This window comes from Lycorma delicatula, chromosome 8, assembly GCF_047948215.1.
Source record: "Lycorma delicatula isolate Av1 chromosome 8, ASM4794821v1, whole genome shotgun sequence".
Lineage (NCBI taxonomy): Eukaryota > Metazoa > Arthropoda > Insecta > Hemiptera > Fulgoridae > Lycorma > Lycorma delicatula.
In genome coordinates, this window is record NC_134462.1 from 85,111,771 (window position 1) to 85,127,545 (window position 15,775).

General features: G+C 29.3%; 1 long non-coding RNA gene across 1 annotated transcript in view; it reads left to right on the forward strand.

Annotated features, from left to right (window-relative positions):
- LOC142329368 (uncharacterized) overlaps nucleotides 1–13,733 on the forward strand; it is a 533,988-nt gene extending 520,255 nt beyond the window's left edge. Inside the window, exon 8 of the long non-coding RNA XR_012757481.1 lies at nucleotides 13,511–13,733. This is a non-coding gene — a long non-coding RNA (uncharacterized LOC142329368). The remainder of the gene's footprint in view (nucleotides 1–13,510) is intronic.
- The last annotated feature ends 2,042 nt before the right edge of the window (nucleotides 13,734–15,775 follow it).

Genomic DNA, 15,775 nt, shown 5'->3' on the forward strand with positions numbered 1-15,775 from the left:
ATTTCCAACGTGTAAATCATTTGATTTATTTCTTTTTCTGTTTCTTCTTCAGTAAAATATGATTTTTTGAAAATGTTTATTTGATTTTCATCGGAATTATTTACATCATTACTTTAGAGTTAAGTTTTTACAAATTTTGTTAAAAAATTTTACGCATTTATTAGTTATTTAACAAAATTATTGTATTGCAAACCTAAAAAAAACTATTTTCAGACGACAAACTTTTAAGTTTTACTTCGGTTATCATGAAAATATTGAAGGTGTAGTTTTCGAACCTATTTTATTCAATTTGTAGGTCAAAAACCATAGGAAACTATTGATTTTATCCTTCAATTAACGTCTTAAAAATTTCAGTACGACCTCATTTCACCTGGAGACCTGAATTCCGGGCGAAATCTTTCGGTAGCCGTAACTCGCTAATGAAGCGTTTCCAAACCTACTGATCTAAATCTGATCTGTATATGAATTTATTCCCTTCTGAGGCGTTTATCTCCGTTACTTTTAATTCTATCTGTTTTCCTGTATTTTAATCATCTGTTGTACGTTTTTTACAGATGTTATTAAAATTATTTAAGGATTTCTTAAAATTAAATCGTTCTTTACTTCCTTGTGCGAAGTAAAGGAAGTAATGTGATCGCGAAAAATTTCGGTTTTCAGATTTCAACGGAAATATCCATTTTGACCATCCCTGAATCCATTTTGACTAGTTTTGGCGTGACATCTGTACGTACGTACGTATATATCTCAAAAATATAACTCAAAAACAATTAGCCGTAGGATGTTGAAATTTTGGATTTAGGACTGTTGTAACATCTAGTTGTGCACCTCCCCTTTTGGTTGCAATCGTCTGAACCAAAAGTGTCCAAAAAGCCCAAAATCCAATTTTGTTTGATTTTGGACTTTTTCTTAATTGCAGTATAAGCTCTCATTGAGAGCTTTCGACGATATATCATAAATGGTACTTATTTTCATTGGTTCCAGAATTGTAGCGGAATAAAACTTTAATTAATGAAATGTTTGGATCTTACAAGGTAAGGCACATCGGTTCGAATCAGACTTCATCTATTTTTTGTTACCTTTATTTTTTTTCTTAAATATACTGATTTATTAATAATTATGAACCTCTGATTATAAAAAAAATTTACAAGTTTACGATAAATAATAATTCAATAATGACAATAAAAAAAGAATATGAAAAATATCAAGTTATTAATTTAATAAAATTTTTATGAACTTCTAATTAAAAAAAAAATGTATTTGTAATTTATAGGTGTACAAGGAAGTCATGTGGTGTCTACATCAGATTTTCTATTTTTGTGAAATTTATGTTTTTTATTTGTATATATTTCAAAATATTTTGAACGCATTTCTCCAACATATTTTTTAGTTTATAAATCGCGTGACATTTTTGAATGAAATTTTAAGAAATAAACAGACAAATAGAAAAAAATTATAGCCGAGGCCTGTTTATAAAAGACGTATCATACGACGTAGAATTCCCATTACTGACTGTTAAAACAGTCATTGAAATGTAGAACGAAAGGGGATCGTATAAATGGAACGCTCTGATTGAAGTTCATATCGCGTGCGAATGAGGGGTGGCTAGTAGTGTGTTGTGATCTATATACTGCGATCTGCCCTAAATATTAGAGTTTTGAAATGCGGTTAGTTTTCGGTTTGTTGTTCTTTAGCCTATTTGTTATGCTGTTAATGCTTTTTAAACTTATCATTTTAATAAATGTTCATTATCAACAATAATGAAAAGTTATAAATTTTCGTAAAATGATGAAAAGTGTAATAATACTTCACTGTGTACATATAGTTTCGCTATATAAGGAAAATAGAAACTTCACAGATACACAGCAAAATTATATATACTGCCATTTTAAGATAACATAATTTTTTAGGTTTATCTTATAACTGCTTTAAAATGCACTAATCTTAGTGAAAGTAAAGTTCTGTTTTTGTCCAGTAGATTTTTAACTCGAGTCTGAGCATTTAAAAGTATTTGAGAATTTATTATAAAACCCTATTAAAACCCCTAATATTTTTTTTTTAACCTAATTATTATCGATCCAGTCAATAGAGAACTTGAGATTTTGAGCGTGGACACACACACACATATAATTCACAAATTTTCAACGCCCTCTGTCTTTCTGATGTCGTAAAAGGACGCTAAAATTAACAATTTTGAACTTTCGTTATCCCATTTGATGTAACAGGAGCGTTTCTTTCCCAATATTCCGATTGACAGTTGGGTCGGAAATTAAAGCCTCCAAAACTTTGGACCGGAAATACTTCTATTCACTTGCTGCTTTGGATAAAATAATACTAAAATATTAAATTTAGTTTATGTGAAAGACCTATTCAAATTTGGCGATCCAGACTGGGATGAAAATTTTGCAAGCCTCATCGTTGAAATCTTAAACTACATACATGACGTAATATCGGGCGATAAGTAGGTCTTCATTGCCCTATTTTCTAGAAAATACTAAAAAAGTCCGTAATACTTAGTTACGTCACTTTAATTATACGGGTACATAATTATATCACATTAAAGTTAGTGTAATTTTATTTTTTAGGTAACATAAAAACAGTGCTCAGGGGCACCTTGGGCTGTTTTGATGATACTACCGGTCTTTTTAAGAGAGAATTTTGGATCTCTCTTGCCAATTTTCCTTTCTATTATCAAATTTAGTTCTCAATCGCCATACTTGAATTTTTCCTTTTTTTAAAGGCGAGTTGTCATGGGAATTGTAGAATGAAGTATGTAGGAAGGTTTTCTATAAAAAAAAATGAATTTAATTTTTTTTGTTTTGCGGTTGTCAGTACTTGTCACCGTAAAATCAAAATTAAATGAGATTTTATACATTTTCAATTAATTTTTTATTTAATATTTACGTTACCATTTGACTGGAAAAAACTATTATCAATAATATTTTCAGCGGGATTAATGCATGCATTTTAAGGTACGTTTGACTGATTTTTCTGCTGCTCCGCAAAATTGTTTCAGTTGACAATTTTAAAACAAATTATCTTTTATGACAATTAATTTAATCCAAGTATTCGAAAATTGAAATAAGTTTCTGTTAAAACTCGAGTGAAGCCTTCTGAAAGAAACAAAAAAAAGTATTTTTTCAAATTAATAAGTTATTAAGTCGCTAGAATATTCCGTAAATCGAACAGGTTTTCATTGATTGAAAATATTTATATCTTTATCTACATTACAACACGAATAGCACAAATTTTAACACATAATTTCAATTCAAAATGAAGATTTCCTGCCATTTATTGTAATTTTAATGCAGTACTCACTTATATGGATATGTCCCTTATCCATAGTTCAATATATTCTTGCTTTATTGTTGTAGTGATATTTTTGTGAGCATCTATGTCTGTTTACCGTTTGAAATAATCATCTGGATAAATGAAATAAAATTAGGTCGAGTTATCAGATTGTGTTTGTACACCCCAAGAAGCTCTTTTTAAAGGTGATATATGTAAAAAATAAACTTATAATTACTATTAATTTCAGTGCTCTTGTAACATGACATTCTGTTTCGGGTATTTCATTTATAAGAATCTATCTAGATAAGGGTATTATTTTTGGATAGTTCGGATTAAGTTTGAAACGACCAGTTACTGAAGCGTAAACGGGTTTACAACCATTTTGATACGGAATGAAAACTCCTAAACTTCAGGAAAAAATCGTAAAAATTTTTACAGGAATCTTAAAAGATATTGTGATTTAAAATTCTTTTATTAGTTGTGTTTGATTTATCCCTTAGGTGTACAAAAAGCATAAATCGATCGATAATCCGTTGTATTACAAAGGATATAAATGAAAATTATTAATAAGAACTTAGAAGTATAATATAAAAATATGAACGACGTAATTTTTCTTTTCTGTAGCGAATAGAGGTCAAAGGTTTTGACCTTTATTTTGATAAAGGAAGTTAAATGAGGGCTTTAGGAATAGAATAGATCGGGGAGGTTAGGGTGTAGTAGTAATGAATAGGTCGGAGGTAGGGTATCCATCGTAGGAGCAAACAGAGGAAAATGAAGGAAGACGGGCGGGTATGCGAGCACGAAGGGTATAGGACGAGAAGAGTCGAGTGGAGGATCGAATGCTTATAATTTTATTATAACAAAAGTAATATTTTTTGAGCGATTCCCTAGCGCATGGAGTTATGTAGAGCATGATGTATGGGCGCAGAGGGCGCTCGCGTCCACCGAGCAAATCCAATAATTAATGGCAGCAGGGAAATTGGAAACCGCGCTCCCAAATACAGTGACATCAGAAATCCAATCAAACGCGACGGCTACCAGTAATATAGCATCAGGGAATACCACGTTTTTTTTTAATATAAATTATATTGGTAACGTATAGGGCGCCGCGGACGGGGTTCGGGGCCGGTCCGTATCAATCCAATTACAGAGGATATCGCACCTCGGATGATATCGCAGGCGACCGCGCGCGCGAGATCTGTTCGTACGTACGTGCGCAGGGAGGGGGAAAAACAGTACACATGTACGTCCGTTTATTTTAGTTGCGGTCCAGAAAAATAATACATTTTTCATAAAGAACAACTTTATTGCAACGCATCGTATCGTGCATACCATCCGCTTTAAAACAACGAACCATCTAGGCACCTCCTGAACATCAACGACCGACCGCTGCCGCAATCGACCAATTAAGTCGGCGGTTAATGGTGTGATAACCGATTTTAATAAAACGACCGACTAATAATGTCTCCTGCTATAGTAGAATCGTTGAAAAAATTGCTATCCTGAGCTATATACATTAAAAAAAGAAATTAAAAATAATAATAAAAAAACAATTTTGCACAGTAGCAAAAGCCAACACGACAGGTGGTACGGGCTTTTTTTTATGCATATACGTTTAAGATATATATTACACCCTTATTGCCAATAATAGTAATAATAATAACAATATCACTAGCAATGAAATTCCGAACAAATTGTACGAAGCGAAAAACTGTGACATGATATTAATTTTTACTCCATGTAGAAATTGGTTATTTCAATTCCCTACTAATAATTTTTTTTTTTATTTTAAAAAGTCATTCCATCAATTGGAATTTCAATTAATATATTATTAAATTACGGCCTAAATAAAAAAAAAATATTTTTTATCATTATTGAAATAAAATAACAAGCTATCATATTTAATAAAAAATAATAACTTTTATTTAAAAAAAAAAAATCGTTTAAAAATTTCTTTTTCCTTTTAGGTATTAGCTATTAAATAAAAATATTAAAAAAAAATACCGATAGACTGTTGAAGAACAACAGTATTGAAGTTAATCGGTTATTGAAATCGGCAAACATATATTTATTGAAGATATTCATGTCTTACAATAAACAATATTAATATATTACAACGGACAAACAAGACGTTGTTTTAAACTTAATTATAACATAAAAGTATTTCATTGTACCTTAGATTTGGGATTCGTTCAGATTTTAGTGGTTTTTTACCGCTATAAAAAAATGTACCGTTCTTTTTTCCAGTTTTGGAAAATTACCCGTTTTCCATAAGTACATGTGTAATCAGTGTGGAGCAACAATAACAATAGTCCTCATCGATCACAGTTATCCGTGCGTAGCTGAGAAGATTTAATTACGTAAATGCTTTTGTTGTATTTATCTTTGTTTCGGTTTTTTTTAATTTATAGTTTATAACACTTTCGGTTATTACGATACGTGGGTGTAGTATTTTATACTTATACTCGTTAAACAAACGAAGGAAGAAGAAAGTTGCAATAGGTATTTAAGGATTTAAGAAATACCAGAGGATGTTATAACGTACATACAAAAAGATTTTAGGTTCAATTTTCTTAACATCTAGCACCTTTAATGTTATAAAATGTATTTAAAAATAAGAGTACCCAGTTACCAACAATTATGAGTATTGACTATCCAAGCCCTTTCGGATTATTCCTCCATCATCAGGGATTACTGATTAATTATGAATTTATAGCTGTGGATATAAATTTTTATAAATTACAATAAAATTTAAAATTATTATTTTCGTAACAGTTGATTGTCAATAGTTTAAATATGTCAGCGTTAAAAGAAAAACGTCTTGTTAGTAAGATGTTTACAACTGTTCTGTACTGACAAGAGGTTTCTCTTTTAACTCTGACTTATTTTAACTACTGACAGTCAACTGTTATGAACATAATAATTTTAAATTTTATTTTCATTTATAAAAATTTGTATGCACAACTATAAAATCCATAATTAATCAGTAATCCATGATGATGGAGGAATAATCCGAAAACGCTTGGATAGCCAGTACAATTGTTGGTAAGTAGATAGTCTCTTTTTATATAAAAAGATTTTACCACTTCAATGAGGTTTTAATAGGAAATGTTATTCAGTATACTGTTAAAACTGCAATTCGGATAAAACTACAAAAAATAATTTTCTCTACGTTGTTCAGTGTAATTTGGAACTACGTTTATCGGCTTCTGTACTTATGTATATTACGAAATACAAAACCTATTTTCCATTGTTTATAAGGAAGAAAAAAATTGCAGTTGACGGTTGAAAATAGGACGAGCCATCAAAATACTACTTAAAATTTTGAGAGTTAGTTCGATTATTCATTTAATTAAGTAGAGTGGCCTATTTTTCATTTTAAATTATTCGAAAAGAAATAGTTCCTTAGGCGGATTTTGTATTGGGGTTTGTTTTAGCGTTCTTCATGACGCGTTCAAGCGGAAGAAAGAGACTTTATTTTATATTAGCTTCACTCTCATTTTCTGTAGTTACAATTAACCGCTAATTGAAACCGGTAGTTAAGACTGTTCTCATAACATATCGGGAACTAGAACTTTAAATATACATTAAAACCCCTAAGAATGTCAAAGAAATTAAAGGAACTCGGCCTGTAAAATGCATCCATCCTATATCTGCACTGACAGCTCAAATAAATCGACAGATTTTTCCCATGTTGATTGACAGATTGTTTTTTCTACAATATATAGTATTTTAGAACCTCAGAAAACTAGTTTTAATAATTAACTGCAGTTAATAAAATAATAATAGGTAATTATTTGAAATATTAGTATACCTCCAGTTAACTGAATCCTCTAGGTTAAATTTTATTTAAATTTCATCATAATTGGATGCTGATTTTTAATTTTCAAAAAGAATTAAAAAAAATCTTTTAATAAAGAATTTTCAAATTTACGCTGTGTCGAAAAATTAATAAAAAATATTTGGTAATTTTTATGATCTCTCCCAGTATTACATTTTTAGAATCGTAAGTAATTAAAATCGATAAACATATCGATTAAGTGTTGATGGATGTTAAGGTATATGTAGGTAGATTTCAAAAGAAAGCTAGCTATTGTAATGGGTAACATGATACGACTTCTGGAAAATTTCGACATATGTTCGCGTTTCACATCCATCAGCTCCCAAAACCACCGTCAGTCCAAAAGTTTATATATACTCATACATCGAAATGAAAAATGAGTATACTTATACATCGAAATGAGAGAAATTAAATATACATATCTAAATATGTATATTTCATTTTCGTGTGGGCACTATCGTGTGTTGGCACAACTACCGTAATTTTGCGCCAATCGCTTTCAAAATTGATACATAAAATATAACGACCCAAATTCTCGGTCGAGTTCGTTAATGGGCTAAATCGGACCATGAGGGTGGAAATGGGTTGGCTTTTTCTAAAAAACAAAATATCGCTATAACTTTCTTATTAAGTAAAGTGTTAAATTCGTTTAGAGTTCCTACTATTCTTTGAATAAGGGCCTAAAACTTATCTAAGTAATTTTTTTTTATATCACCAATCATTAGCCCAGGGGGTGGAAAAAATGGAATTTCAAAGACAAAAAAAATCATTCCTCCCTTAATAGGCGCAGTATCGAATCGGTTTAAAGTGATCGTTGGTCCTTTAAACATTACCTAAAACTTTTGTCTGAAACAATTTTTGAAACAACTTTTTTTCGTATGCAACCATTTTCGTATTGAGTAAATTTGAAGTTTTTCTTAACTTTAAGGTGGAAATCTTTTTTATCCCCTACTTATAGCAGCGGTGAAATCTACCTCCGCCTTCCGGCGTAACGAAAGAGATTTTTTTTCAACGTAAGGCTTCAAACTGTAATGTTGTTTTGTTTATCGAAAGTATTGTGTGTTGTAGTAAAAAAATTAATATCAAAAGTGAACCTCAAAACGATTTTTTTTTTTTAAATGAATCAATTGCTGTTGCACATCATTATTATTATTTGTTATGCTGTTCTGATTATATCTTGTTAGGTATGTATTTTGCGCTTACTTATTATGTTATTTTTATATATTTAGTTGCTTTTCGATGAGCTGAATAATTCTAGCGGCTTTGTTATATTTATTATACTCTGCGACATAACATTACAATGCATATAATAGTTAATTTAGAAATAAGTGTTTTTGGTATAAATTATGTTATATTTCGGCTGTTGTTTTATTATTGTCGTCGCTGTTGGTTGTTATTTAGGAAGTATCTGGTAAGTTGCGGTTTAATTCCGCAAGAGATTTAGATTTATACGCGTATTGTTGTTACTCAAGAGGGATACATGCAAAGCAACAAGCGGATTGTCAGCCGAGTTTTGTAGGTCCGTGGAATGGGTCCGCGGGGGTAGCAGAAGGGTGAAAGAGAGAGATCGTGAGCGTAGGGCTGCGCGATGGAAGCGCGGGCGGCCGTTGCAGTCGGGTTTGGGGGAGAATGTGATATTCACTTTAAACTTTTCCGTCACAAAAGCTTTGAAACTAGAAGGTCGTTAAATATTAATATTTATTTTCAAAACGGCAGACTAAAGCTTTAGTCATCCTAACAGTTGGCTGTCGCCCGTGATTTATTCATAAACAAAAGACTTTAAAAATGAATGCTCAACACGCATTGGTTGAATGATGCAATACCCTGGCCCCCGACTCATGCTACTGTTCTGTTACTATTTCACTCTTACTACTGGTTGCTTACTCCGTCTATATATCTTGTTCTTTCTCTCTCTTGCTTATATCTTGAATCTCCTGCTCTTATTGTGTTGTGTATCCCTATCTTATAAGGATTTTATCCTACTATTACATCATATCCTTCTGCTTTTAACTTTTTTCCTTTTATGCGCTTTAATTCTTTCTTCCCTTTTCTTTAATTTTTTCCTGAATAAAATTTAATTTTATAAAATTGAGGTATCGTGCATGAAAAGTCTTATATACTACTCGACTCACGTGAAATTATTTTCCGTACGTACGACATCGTACAACTTCGTATATAAATCATAATATCCGTCTTCGCTTAAAATATAAGAACTGTCGGCCCGATTCGAACGATTCTTTTACCGATCTTTTAGTTAAATTTATAGGATGGTCCATTTATCTTTTTGTACTACTTAGTGATGTTTAGTCTTGTATTTTATCAAAATCATTTATAAAGAACTGAGCTCTTCGAAATCCGGGTCTATCGACGATCGCTTAAGTTTTCTTATTTGAGAGATAAGGTTTGCAGTCAGGATGCACTTTAAAATCTATATACTAGCACAGGGTTATTTAAGATTGTTAGAAGAAAAATGCTACAGTATTTAGCTCCTACGGTAAGACATCAAGAGAAGCATCGGCTTCCATAACTCATACTCAAATTAAGGTCTAGTAACTACAGTGTAGGTGGACCGAATTTCTTTAAGGCGTGGTTTTTTCCGAATAAACCAGCTCTTGTTCAACTTAGACAAAGTAGTAACTGCAGGTCGGTCGGCTGCCAAGGTTTGATAACGGGTATTAAAAAAAAAACTAAATCAAAGAGTTGCATCAAATAGCTTCTATTAAAAAATAAAAAAAAATGGTGTTTCATTTATCAGAATTAGAAGTACTTTTCCAGATAACAGCGAATTATGTGTCTTAGGTAAGCGTGTGACGTAATTTTTCGTAGCGGACGCTATCTGTGTATTGTATGATTAAAGTTACGTCTGTAAATAAGTACTGAGTTCTATGTTCAGATTTTCATTACGTTCCATTCAAAACTAAGGCAAATGTTCTTAGTTTCATTTTTTTTAAATATTCACATTTACGTCTAGTTACTTTATATAAGCTACCAAAGAAACTTGAGAAGAAAGAACCTATTTTTTAGAAGAAAAAACTAGACATTACAATTACATAATTGATTCGTTAATATTTTTTTTTTGTTTTTTTTCTTAAAATACTGATCCCCCTTTTGAAAAATTATTAAATTTTTGACGGGCAGGAAACTTTAGAACAATCTTGCGCTTCTCTTTGTGTAATTTTTTATTTTTTACTTCCTTATACGAACCAAAAGAAGTGTTCTGATCGCGAAAAACTTCGGTTTCAGATTTCAAAAGAAATATCCATTTTGATCATCCCTGAATCCATTTTGACTAGTTTCGACGTGACGTCTGTACATACGTATGTACTTATCTGGCATAACTCAAAAACGATTAGCCGTAGAATGTTGAAATTTTGGATTTAGTGTAACATCTAGTTTTGCACCTTTCCTTTTAATTGCAATCAACTGAACCAATAGTGTCCAAAAAAGCTAAATATCCAGAAAAAATTGGATTTTGGGTTTTCTTAACTGTAAAAAGCCCTCACTAAAAGCTTTTCTACGATCTTTCATAAGTGGTATTTATTTTCATTGGTTCCAGAGTTATAACCAAATAAAATTTTTATTAATGAAATAATTTGGAAGTCACAAGCCTTCCCTTGTGACTTCCTTTCAAATGTGACGTTCTATTCGAACATCGGTTCGAACCGATGTTCGAATAGACTTCATCTATTTTTTTTAAATTTAAATATTTTATTGATTTATTAATAATTACTAATCCATGATTGTAAAAAAAAGTTTTAAAATAAATAATAATTCAGTAATAACAATAAAATAAAAAATATTAGAAAGATTAGAAGTTATTGGTGAAATAAAATTTTATGTACTTTTAAAAATGTGTATATGTAATTTAATACGAATTATTACATATGTGTATATGCAATAGATTGTGTGATACATCAGATTATTTAATATTCATTGAAAATTATAATTTAGAATCAATTATTTTTTGGTTTTCTAGTTTAATTTCTATATAATTTTTCTGGAATTTCTGTAATCTACATTAAAATTAGCTACAGATTGACCGAAAAATAGACCCTCACAGGAACTACATATACACTGAGGCATATATGCCCGATCTTTAATAAATTGCAAAAAATTCTTATCTTTTAGTTCATTACTCGTCTGATATTGTATAATATTCTCCGTAAGTCGGAGTTGATCATTTAATTTGTTTTTTGTTGCCAATCATTTAATCGCTCTTTGGTTCGATAAAATTCTGATCTTAATTTGTGTATACGTTCTTTAGTTTTCACATTTTCTGTCTGTTTATATTTATCATCTTCTCTTAATCTTTTTATTGTTTCTTTGGTTTTAACATTTTATTTTTGTTACATTTATCATCTTCTCTTAATTTTTTATTTTTCCCTTGTTCTTATCATTTTCTTTCTCATCATATTCAACTTTTTGTCGTTTTTTTGAGATATATTTCTTCATGTTATCTTTCTTTTTCGTGTATGATTGTTTATTATTAACTTTTATTTATTAATTATTATTAACTTTTATTTATACGATACACCAGAAATATGAAAGTTTTGTTAATTAGCAACTCACGAAGATACAAATAATACTGATCTAGTAATACGAGTAATAAAGGGACTTTTACTCTACCCTAATATTTCATCTAGGATTGCTGAATTAATAATTGTATTAATATTTGATGTTAATAAAAACTAATATTTCTGCAGTTGTGTAACTGTCTACTTTATTAAAGAATTGGGAGACTCGTATCTCACTTTCAAATGAAATAAGTTTAAACGAAGTGAAACAGAAAATGTGTAGCTGTAATTTAATAGGCGTACAAGGAAGTTTTGTGGTGTTTACATCAGATTTTTATTTTTACATGATGATTTATTGTCAAGATGGATTTTAACAAAAAAATTCAAGTGACGAGCATTGATGTAAATAGTCTTGTTATTTCAAACTGGGGTTCCTTCTCTCGTGTTAGAGGTTCAATTCTTTTTTATCGTTTCGAATTGTTGATAAATTTTAGTTAAAGATTTCAAAAGGCAAGTCGTAGAAAAAAATAAAATTTGAAACAATTTTCAAATAGACTTACGTGGTTTTAACGGTCAGATTTATTGTTAATACAGTTTACCATTTATAATGGCCCATTCCTTTATTATTATTATTACCTTTTCAATAATAAATTTGTCATAACTTACCTGGCATGTAGAATGAGATTTAATTAGTTGACTTAATTGTTGTTTGTAGGTTACACCGATGATATTTTTGTTAATTTAATTATTATGTATTTTTTTTTTTTTTTAATTTGAATCCCTCGTTATTTGTAAATGTTGGAATTTAGAATAGTTATAAAATATGATAGGAGAACTTAATCTATTTCGTTTTCTTCTTCTTCAACTTCTTTTTTATAAGATTTTACAATAAGCCTCCAATTTTTCTATTTTTTTAAATTAGTAAAAATGAACATTATAAATATTTATTATTTTTTTTATCCATATGATATCTTAGATTTTTGATTGGTTAAAAATCATTATTTTCTATATTTGTACCGATGCTTAGTTCCGACGATAGAAGGGAAAGAAAATTGCTGGACTTAAGATTAATTAAAAGAATCAGGCTGATTTTTAGTATGAATAATTTGTATTAACCGACCCGTAGTTATTAAAACAATTTAAATTGTCAAATTTAAAATATATTAACAAACAAAGCAGATAGTAAAATATAACGTTGAATATAACGAATATATTGATTAAGATTTCTTTTTTAGGTCTACCAACATCCCTTTTCTTTTTTCATTTTCAAAAATCCCTTTTTCTTTTTCCGTTTACATTATTAAAGTATTACTATTAATGTAATTACTATTTTAATATATCTTCGACTAAAATTTCGCGTAAAATCAACATTAAAGGTAAATCGGTTTTAAAAAACAACGGTTTTAAAAAAAATTGAACATTAATTAAAAAATGAAAAATAAAACAGAATACAAATTAACGTATAATAATGTTAATCGATAGAAGAGTAGTAGGTGACCACATTTCAGTTATTCTTAAAGAAAACTGTTGTTTAATGAAAATTATTCTTATGCAAAATCCGGAATTATGATTAGGATTAGCGGAAGACATCGACCCTTTTTACATGGATTATAGTGTTAGAGTACTACGCAGAGTATTAATATTTTAAAATTTGACAGGTTCATACTAATTTTTAATTAATTTAGTAAATCCAGAAGAAGAAAGCATATAGCCGGGAAAGAAATATAATGCATTATTTATTTAAACTTAAATTTATTTAACCTTTGAACATATTTTAACATGCTGATCGTAAATTTATTCTCATTTTTAATTTAATTAATAATTTTAATTAGAGATAATCAAATTCTGAATGCATTCATGTTCACAGCGAATCGAAGAAAATTTTGTTATTCAAATGATGGAAACGAATTTCTGGAGAGGGACATCATATTCCAGTAAGAGAGATTTAAAACACTTTTAAGGTGAATGTCCATCGCAGATAATGCGGCGATTTACGCACGTTTCATGCTCCATTTTTTATGCTGATGAAATCGATATTATTGCATTTTGTAAAATTAATTTAATTTTTGTGTTAATATAGTGAAAGGAAGTGACGCATATTGTCTGCATTATGTAGAATGGTTTGCAGGTTATGTAAAGGTACTATATATATATATTGCCGTAGAAAAATATATTTATTAACTTTACTTTTTGATTTATTTATATTTTTATTCACTCTTATAATTTTAATAATTCCAGAAATTGGAATTTCTTGTAGGCGATACGTTTTTAAAATGAACACATACTTTCTGATAACCTAACTACAGAGATTTTACTCATGCAAAATCTCCTAAATTTTCCGTACATTTGATATTTTACTAAAGCAGAATTTATCCGTGTTTGTGTAGTTATCCACGATTGTTTAATATTTCTTTATGATAATAAAAACTCGACGGTATTAAACTGAACAATATTACATTTTTTTAATCAACAATAAAGATATTAATATTTTATATAACTCGTGAATGGATCGTTGTCGAGAAATTCAGCTATAAATTTTCGCGAAATATTTGTCGTATTATACAAAATTGATAGCTTTTGTATTCAGATTATGTGTTTTTTTTTTTTTTAATGAGGCTCCCTGGTGTGTAGAATGCACACAATTCGCATAACTCTTTCTCTTGATGATTCGTTGTGTATATTTTAAAGCAGTTTTTATTTTTTTATTGTGATTAAGAAATTAATAGAAGCTGTGGCGAAATAAGCGTTTCTAGCATATCATATTGGGTATGTACTTAACGCCGTCCCACTTATCCGTCTAATTCATTTTTTCCACTTTCACGTTTGTTCACTTTCAGTAATATCATAATATACTATCTTCGCTGTTTTACATTTTTAAGTCGCGCGCGTGTGCGGAGCCTTGTGTGAATTTATAATTTTAATAACACAATTTTCTGCATAGTTGTAGTTATAAAAAATCTGATGTGGACAACACATAACTTTCTTGTACGCCTATTAAATTACATTTAATTTTTTTCTTTTTTTTTTTAATGAAAAGTACATAAAATTTTATTTCATTAAAAACTTCTGATATTTTTTTTTTTTTTTATTGAATTATTTTTCATCGTAAATTTTTTTTTCAATGAGATGATAATAATTATTAATAAATCAGTATATTTAAATTTGATTCTTACCGATGTGTCTTATCCTTATAAGATCCAAATATTTCAATTATTAAAGTTTTATTTGGCTATAACTCTGGAACCAATGAAAATAAGTATCACTTATTTTATATATCGTTGAAAAACTTTCAATGAGGGCTTATTACTGCAGTTAAGAAATATACCGAAATCCAAATTTTTCGGATTTTATATTTTTTTGGTCCAGTTGATTGTATTGTAATCAAAAGGGGAGGTGCATAATTATATGTTACAACAAATCCAAAATTTCAACATCCTACGGCTAATCGTTTTTGAGTTATGCGAGATACATACGTACGTACAGACGTCACCGAAACTAGTCGAAATGGATCCAGGGATGGTCAAAATGGATATTTCCGTTGAAATCTGAAAACCGAAATTTTTCGCGATCCTTTACTTCGTACAAGGAAGTAAAAAATGAAATTATTAAAAATTATTTATGCACTCTTTTTATTTTTTTTTTAATTATAGCTTAAAGCTTTTGATGGTAATTCTTACAGCGTTGTAATCAATGAATTTAAAATGTATTTTTAAACATAGATTTATTAAAAATTATTTTAAAAAAATAAGAATAATATATTCTATTATGTTTTTTTTTTTTACATATTCTTGCCTTATTTAAAAATATGACGTCACAAATATGCAAATAAAATTGTTTTAAATCTATTTTTTAAAAAAAAAAGCTTTTAATGTTTCGATAAAACCTTGTGAAAATGACTCTGGCAATCGAAGTCGTATATCATTGGATTTAATAAACCATAAATACAATTTAATTACGTGTTTTAATTCTCAATATTTCATATTTTTTTTTTTTTTGAATAAGTCGGTCTTAACGTTTTCTGAAGTTTTTTTTTTTTTTTTTTTTTTCCAACTATTATGTACATATTATTATGGTTATTCCTTAGTGTGGGATTTGGCAGAAAATTTTATACTTTTGATGGATACTTCCAACA